This window comes from Herpailurus yagouaroundi, unplaced genomic scaffold, assembly GCF_014898765.1.
Source record: "Herpailurus yagouaroundi ecotype Mexico unplaced genomic scaffold, PumYag 67383, whole genome shotgun sequence".
Taxonomy (NCBI): Eukaryota; Metazoa; Chordata; class Mammalia; order Carnivora; family Felidae; genus Herpailurus; species Herpailurus yagouaroundi.
In genome coordinates this window covers 192,558-200,470 of record NW_024420199.1, presented here as the reverse complement: position 1 = coordinate 200,470, position 7,913 = coordinate 192,558, and the positions used below count along the sequence as shown (strand labels likewise).

General features: G+C 38.9%; 1 protein-coding gene across 5 annotated transcripts in view; it reads left to right on the top strand.

The window, feature by feature from the left end:
- The window catches only part of ARMCX4 (armadillo repeat containing X-linked 4), a 31,360-nt gene extending 25,068 nt beyond the window's left edge, over nucleotides 1–6,292 (top strand). The window contains exon 6 of one of the 5 annotated variants that reach the window (XR_005787886.1): nucleotides 6,251–6,292. The gene's annotated coding sequence lies outside the window, so the exon portion shown is untranslated. Of the gene's footprint in view, nucleotides 1–920; nucleotides 965–1,313; nucleotides 2,216–3,490; nucleotides 4,077–6,250 lie in introns of those variants that run through there. The other 4 variants (XR_005787888.1, XR_005787885.1, XR_005787883.1 and 1 more) reach the window with 4 other exon arrangements.
- Nucleotides 6,293–7,913: the final 1,621 nt, after the last annotated feature.

The following is a 7,913-nucleotide window of genomic DNA, read 5'->3' as shown; positions in this document are numbered from 1 at the left end:
TCATACTCCTGGATTTTTTTATCTCTCTTTTTCTCAGCTTCCTCTTTTTCCATAACTTTATCTTCTAGTTCACCTATTCTCTCCTCTGCCTCTTCAATCCAAGCCGTGGTGGTTTCCATTTTGTTATGCATTTCGTTTAAAGCGTTTTTCAGCTCCTCGTGACTGTTCCTTAGTCCCTTGATCTCTGTAGCAAGAGATTCTCTGCTGTCAGCTATACTGTTTTCAAGCCCAGCGATTAATTTTATGACTATTATTCTAAATTCACTTTCTGTTATATTATTTAAATCCTTTTTGATCAGCTCATTAGCTGTTGTTATTTCCTGGAGATTCTTCTGAGGGGAATTCTTCCGCTTGGTCATTTTGGATAGTCCGTGGTGAGGTGAGGACCTGCAGGGCACTTCCCCTGTTCTGTGGTGTATAACTGCAGTTGGTGGGTGGGGCCGCAGTCTGACCTCATGTCTGCCCCCAGCCCACCGCTGGGGCCACAGTCAGACTGGTGTGTGCCCTGTCTTCCCCTCTCCTAGGGGCGGGATTCACTGTGGGGTGGTGTGGCCCGTCTGGGCTACTTGCACACTGCCAGGCTTGTGATGTTGGGGATCTGGCGTATTAGCTGGGGTGGGTAGGCAAGGTGCACAGGGGCAGAAGGGGCAGGCTTAGCTCGCTTCTCCTTAGGTGATCCACTTCAGGAGGGGCCCTGTGGCAGCAGGAGGGAGTCAGATCCGCTGCTGGAGGTTTGGCTCCGCAGAAGCACAGAGTTGGGTGTTTGCGCGGAGGGAGCAATTTCCCTGGCAGGAACTGGTTCTCTTTTGGATTTTGGCTGGGGGATGGGCGGGGAGATGGCGCTGGCGAGTGCCTTTGTTCCCCACCAAAGTGAGCTCTGTCATGGGGGCTCAGCAGCTCTCCCTCCCTTTGTCCTCCAGCCTTCCAGCTTTCCGAGCAGAGCTGTTAACTTATGACCTCCCAGACGCTAAGTCGCGCTTGCTGTCGGAACACAGTCCGTCAGGCCCCTCCACTTTTGCAAGCCAGACTCGGGGGGCTCTGCTTGGCCGGCGAGCCGCCTCTCCACCCTGGCTCCCTCCTGCCAGTCTGTGGAGCGCGCACCACCTCGCCGCCCTTCCTACCCTGTTCCGTGGGCCTCTCGTCTGCGCTTGGCTCCGTCGACTCCATTCTGCTAATCCTCTGGCGGTTTTCTGGGTTATTTAGGCAGGTGTAGGTGGAATCTAAGTGATCAGCAGGATGTGAGGTGAGCCCAGCGTCCTCCTACGCCGCCATCTTCCCTCATCCCTCTAATTTTATTTTTTTTATAATTTAAGGTGTTCTAGAGCATAAGAGAAGGTGGAAATCTACTGAATTAATTCTATAAGGCTTCATAAGACTTATACCAACACAAAGAGGAATAGAAGTAAAAATGTAAACCAGAGGTTAATCTAAATCATAAATATAAATGCAAAAATCCAAAGTAAAATATTAGTAAATTCAATATAGCACTGTAGTACATAGAATAGTAATAATATTCTCTATTTTTCGTGCTATCTGTATTAGATTAGCATCAATGCTATGAAGGCAATGCAAGGGCTTAATAACATGGACTTCCACTCACCAAAGTTGATTTTGTACTAACACTAGCAACAAACGTGCCCAAACTGGCAACAAAATAAGATGATGATAAAGCATTCAATACAATAAGACAGTATTTCTTGGGGGTACAATTCAGCTCCATGGTGGTAGGATTATTATATGGGACACCTTTCATCGTGGTGAGAACATAAATTTTTCCCTATGGAAATAAATATATATTCCAGATGCACATTCACCTTCATTGCTTACAGTGATTCTGTCAGTGCCACCATCCATGGACTTCCAGAATGCCTTAATCATCATCAGGTTATCCTATACAACATTGTCTCTGACTAAGAAACTCATTTAATGGTAGACAAAGTACAATAATGGAGTCATATCCAAAGATTCACTGGTCTGTATTACTTACTCCATCATGCAGAAGCAGGTTGCCTGATAGAAAAGAAAATGAATTTCTGAAGGCTTAGTTATAGGATCAGATGTTCCAGATTGAGACTGCTATACTACAAGAATACAACAGCTGCTTTAAAACCAGTGACCATGACAATTGTCAAATTATGGAAATAGCCCAGATGTCCATTGACTGACAAATGGATAAAGAAGATATGGAATATTACCTGGTGATCAAAAATAATGAAATCTTGCCATTTGCAGTAATGTGAATGGAACTAGAGTGTATTATGCTAAGTGAAATAAGTCAGTCAGATAAAGACAAAAATCGTATGATTTCACTCATATGTGGAATTTAACAAACAAAACAGATGAACATAGAGGAAGGGAAAGAAAAATAAGATAAAAACAGAGATGGAGAAAACCATAAGAGACTCTTAAATGCGGAAAACAAACTGAAGATTGCTGGAGGGGTATTGGGTGGGGGAATGGACTAAATGGGTGATGGGTATTAAGGAGGGCACTTGTTGTTATATGTAACAACAAGAGCACTGGATGTTATATGTAAGTGATGAATCACTAGATTCTATTTCTGAAATCATTATTACACTATATGTTAACTAACTTGGATTTAAAGAAAAAAAAAGAAAACCAGTGACCAATATATGGCGTTATTTCCCTCATTTAGTGAAGATACACAAATCTGGGAATGAAGGGGTGGAGGAGGGAGTGCCCCCCTGCCTCTCTCTCTCTCTCTCTCTCTCTCTCTATATATATATATATATCTCCAAAGCCTTGGGCTCAGCAGATATGAAAGTTCTATTTTATAGGGAATGAATGTTTCCAACAGGGAATAAAGCCATGGTTCCATTAAATTGAAAGCTGAAACTGCACCCTGGCTATTTTGGTCTCCTCATGCTATTGAACTGAGAGGCAGAGAAAAGGGTTACTGCACTGCCTGGAATGATTGAATACCATTACCATGGGAAATAGAGTTGTTTCTATACAATGAGAACAGGAGGAGAAGTATGCTTGGATGCCAGGTATAGTCATTAGGGCACCTCTTAATACTCATTTGCCCAATAGTCTTGGTGAATGTGAAAATGCAAAAATCCAATAAAGATAGGATTGAATGTTAGGGTCACTACATCAGGGAAAGAACTGTGGAAAACTAAAGGAGATATGAAATGGATTATTGACTTTGGCTTCATGACCAGCTACAGAAGGGAACTGTGGCAGCTAGGTGTACCTTTATTGATAATTATTTTTTTCCTTCATTTCTCTTATGTGTGAAAAATACCAGATATTGTTGTTATAATCAGGTTTCAAGTGGAGAGTATGACTTAACATTACTCCATGATAGTACATAGGCTCATGGGTCTTTTTGTCTCTGCCTCCTTGTTGGAGATGAGAGTTTCTTTATTGGAGTGAAGGGCAAGAATGGATGCTGAGTGGCTAAAGGTGGATTGGGTTGGTTATCCTTTATTTTACCTCAACTCCTGATCAATTTTCTGCTCCTTAGTCCTTTTCTATGCCCCAGAAAGCTGACTCTTATGGATTATAATCCCCAGGCACCATTCTTCTCTGGATTTGGCCAATGGAATACACTTACAGAACTTTGGAGGAAGAGAGCAAACAATTTTTTTTTTCTGTTCCATCACTGACTTGGGCTGTGTTTTATTGGCAGTGACTGCCAGTAAGTATACTGGCAGTGATAGGCCAAAACTTCAGCTCCTACAGAAGATCCCTCTTCCGCCCTAGCTCTCACCAAGAAGTCCCTCATGCTTGAAGGACAAACACCAAAAGCATTCCCATAAAAATCAGGAAAAAGACAAGGATGTCAATTTTTCCACAATTATTTAACATTTTTCTGGAAGTACTACTTAATGCAATTATCAGAGAAGGGAATACAATATTAATATTGGAAAGGAGGAGACAAGATGATCATTACTGCAAATGAAACAAATCTAAGAGAATCAATCAATGAAAAACTATTTTAAACTAGGAATTCCATAAAGAGGCTGGTTATAAAATTAACTGCAAAATCTAACGACTTTCATATATAAAAAGAATAAATAGAAAATGTAAGATAAAGAAAAGATTCAACTTACAATAGCCATGGTAAAAAGTAAAGTACTTAAGAATACACTTAACAAAGTGTATTTAATTTAAAAAGTATTTATTGATAACCTATAGTGTGCCAAGTAATGTTCTAGGAGTTTTTTTTTTTTTAATTTGGAAATGCTGCTAAGGAAAATTAATGAAGACAACTAGCAAAACTGGGTTCTGGTGTAGAAAGATATTCTTTTCCTCCTAGCTTTATTGAGATATAATTGACATGTTATCTAAATTTAAGGTGTACAATGTGATGATTTGATACACATATATATTGCAAAATGAATATCACAATATGGTTAGTTAATACATCCATCATACCATATAATTACACCTTTTTTGTTGTAGTTGTGAGAACATTTAAGATCTACTGTCTTAGCAACTGCCAAGTATACAATACAATACTGTTAACTATAGTCACCATGCTGTTCATTAGATCCCCAGAACTTACTGACCTTAAAACTGGAAGTTTATGCCAATGTCTCCTCATTTCTCCCTTTCCCCAGCCTCTGGAAACCACCAATCTACTCTCAGTTTCTATGAGTTTGGCTTTTTTAGATTTCACATATGAGTGACATCATACAGCACTTGTATTTCTTTGACTTATTTCCCTTAGCACAATGCTCTCCAAGTTTATCCATGTTATTGCAAATGGAAAGATTTCCTTTAAAAATTTTTAAAAATGTTTTATTTATTTTTGAGAGAGACAGAGTATGAGTGGGGGAGGGACAGAGAGAGAGGAAGACACAGAATCTGAAGCAGGCTTCAGGCTCTGAGCTGCCAGCACAAAGCCTGACGCAGGGGTCCAACTCATGAACCGTGAGATCATGACCTGAGCTGAAGTTGGATGCTAAACTGACTGAGCCACCCAGGTGCCCCAGAAGGATTTCCTTTTCTTAATGAATGAATAAAATATACCAATATAAATATATATGTGTATTTTAATCCAGCCATCCATTGATAAATACTTTGGTTGTTTTCATGTCTTGGCTATTGTGAATAATGCTGCAACGCACATGGGGGTGCAGATATCTCTGAGTGATTTCACTTTCTTCAAAGAAATACCCAGACATAGAATTGCTGGATCATATAGTATTTCTACTGTTAATTTTTTGAGTATCCTCCGTGCTGTTTTCCATAGTGGCTGTACCAATTTACATTCCCACAACAGTGCACAAGGGTTCCATTTGTCTCCACATTTTCACCAGCAGTTGTTCTCTCTTGTCTCTTTTCTCTTTCTTTCTTTCTTTCTTTCTTTTCTTCTTTTCATTTATTTTCTCTTCCTTCCTTCCTTCCTTTTTTTCTTTCTTTCTTTTGAGAGAGAGAGAGCGAGTGAGAGACATAAGGGGAGAGGGCCAAGAGAGAAAGAGAGAGAGAATCCCAAACAGGTTTCGCTCTGTCAGTGCGAGCCTGATGTGGGGCTCTATCTTATGAAACAGTGATGTAATGACATGAGACAAAATCAATAGTGGGGGTATCAGCCACCCAGCACCCTGTGTCTTTTTAATAATAGTCATTCTGACCTGTGTGGGTGGTAAGATATTCTTTTAAAGATGCCAGTTATCCTTCAATTAACTTATAAATTAAATGTAACCAAATTGAAATAAGGACAGGATTTTAAGGGAATGTAACAAAATAATACATTTTATGTCTAAATAAACACATGTGAATAGGCAGGTAAATTATGAAAAAGAGTGATTAGAGAGGCTTTACCCTCCCAGATATTAAAGCATATTATAAAGATACTATAATTAAACGTTTGGTACATAAAAAGAAAAAAAATAACATTCAAGAAACATAATAGAGAATCAAATATATCAAATATATGTGGATGGTTAGCTTATGATAAAGGTGACGTTTTATTTATTTATTTATTTATTCTTTCAGATTTTTATTGATTTTCTAGTTAGCATATAGTGTTAATATTAGTTTCAGGAGTAGAATTTAGTGATTCATCACTTACATATAACACCCAGTGCTCATCACAAGTGTGTTCTTCAATAACCATTATACATTTAGTCCATCTCCCCCACCCCCCGCCCACCTCCCCTCCAGCAACCCACAGTTTGTTCTCTAGAGTTAAGAATCTGGGGGTGTCTGGGTGGCTCAGGTGATTTAAACACCTGACTCTTGGTTTTGGCTCAGGTCATGATCTCACTATTCCTAGGTTCGAGACCCACATCAAGCTCCATGGTGATGATGCAGAGGCTACTTTGGATTCTCTCTCTCCCTCTCTCTCTCTCTCAAAAAATAAATAAATAAATTTAAAATTAAAACAAGAGTATTTTATGGTCTGCACCTTTCTCTCTCTCTTTTTTCCCCCCATAAAGGTGACATTTTAAATCAGTGAGCTAGAGAAAGATTATTAGATAATTTGCATTGGACCGTTTACTATTTTGAAAAAATAATTCCAGGGGCGCCTGGGTGGCGCAGTCGGTTAAGCGTCCGACTTCAGCCAGGTCACGATCTCGCGGTCCGTGAGTTCGAGCCCCGCGTCAGGCTCTGGGCTGATGGCTCAGAGCCTGGAGCCTGTTTCTGATTCTGTGTCTCCCTCTCTCTCTGCCCCTCCCCCGTTCATGCTCTGTCTCTCTCTGTCCCAAAAATAAATAAACGTTGAAAAATAATTCCATGTGTTCAGTAAAGTTGGAAAAAATATATTTGCGATAACATTGAGATGTTATTTGCTTTATTCACCATGTTAACATTTATACAAATGGTTCAAAAGTAATGGTGGGTAAAATTGCTGGTGCTTTACTGGTAACAAAGGCAATGGCACCAAAAAAAATTCCATGTGGACCAAAAATTTAAGTACTAAAAATACACATAAAAATTAGAAGAAAAGGGGCGACTGGGTGGCGCAGTCGGTTAAGCGTCCGACTTCAGCCAGGTCACGATCTCGCGGTCCGTGAGTTCGAGCCCCGCGTCAGGCTCTGGGCTGATGACTCAGAGCCTGGAGCCTGCTTCCGATTCTGTGTCTCCCTCTCTCTCTGCCCCTCCCCCGTTCATGCTCTGTCTCTCTCTGTCCCAAAAATAAATAAATGTTGAAAAATTAGAAGAAAATACACGACTTCCTAAGCAGGACACACAACCCAGAAAATGTAAAGAAATAATTGATAAATTTTGTATCATAAAGATTTAAAAATTCCATATTGCAGAAGTTCAAAGAAAATTATAAACAGGGAATATATTTATAAAACTTATGATTGTCAAAGAGCTCATTTCCTTGATTTACAGAAAGTTCTTATGTACTAATAAGAAAACGATGAATAACCTAAATGGAAAAATGGGAAAAGACAATTCATAGAAAGAGAGATACAAATAGTTAACAAACCTATGAGAAGATGCTTAATCTCACTTATAATTAATGAATTTCAAAATTTTTGGAACAGAACATGGAATATATATATCACAATTTAAAAGGTGAAAGTTGGCAACATGGATATGATTTATAATGAACATCCACTTTGACCCAATGATTTCATTTCTAGGAATTTATCATAAGGAAATAATGCCACAATTATCAAAATATATGTGTACGAAGGTCTCCACTTCAGCATTTTTATAATGGGCAAATATTGGTAAAAGGCCAAATGTGAATCAGTAATAGATTGGTAAAATTTTGGTAAATCCACACTGCAGAATATTATTGTATCTGATAAAATAATGTACATGATATATTAGGTGAAGAAATAATTTGCATTTTATGATACAAAATTATTTTAAAAAATATATATGTGTACATACACTCACATATAATGTATCTACCTACTTATTATCTATTTACCTATCTTCTATCTATCATCTATCTATCTATCTATCATCTATCATCT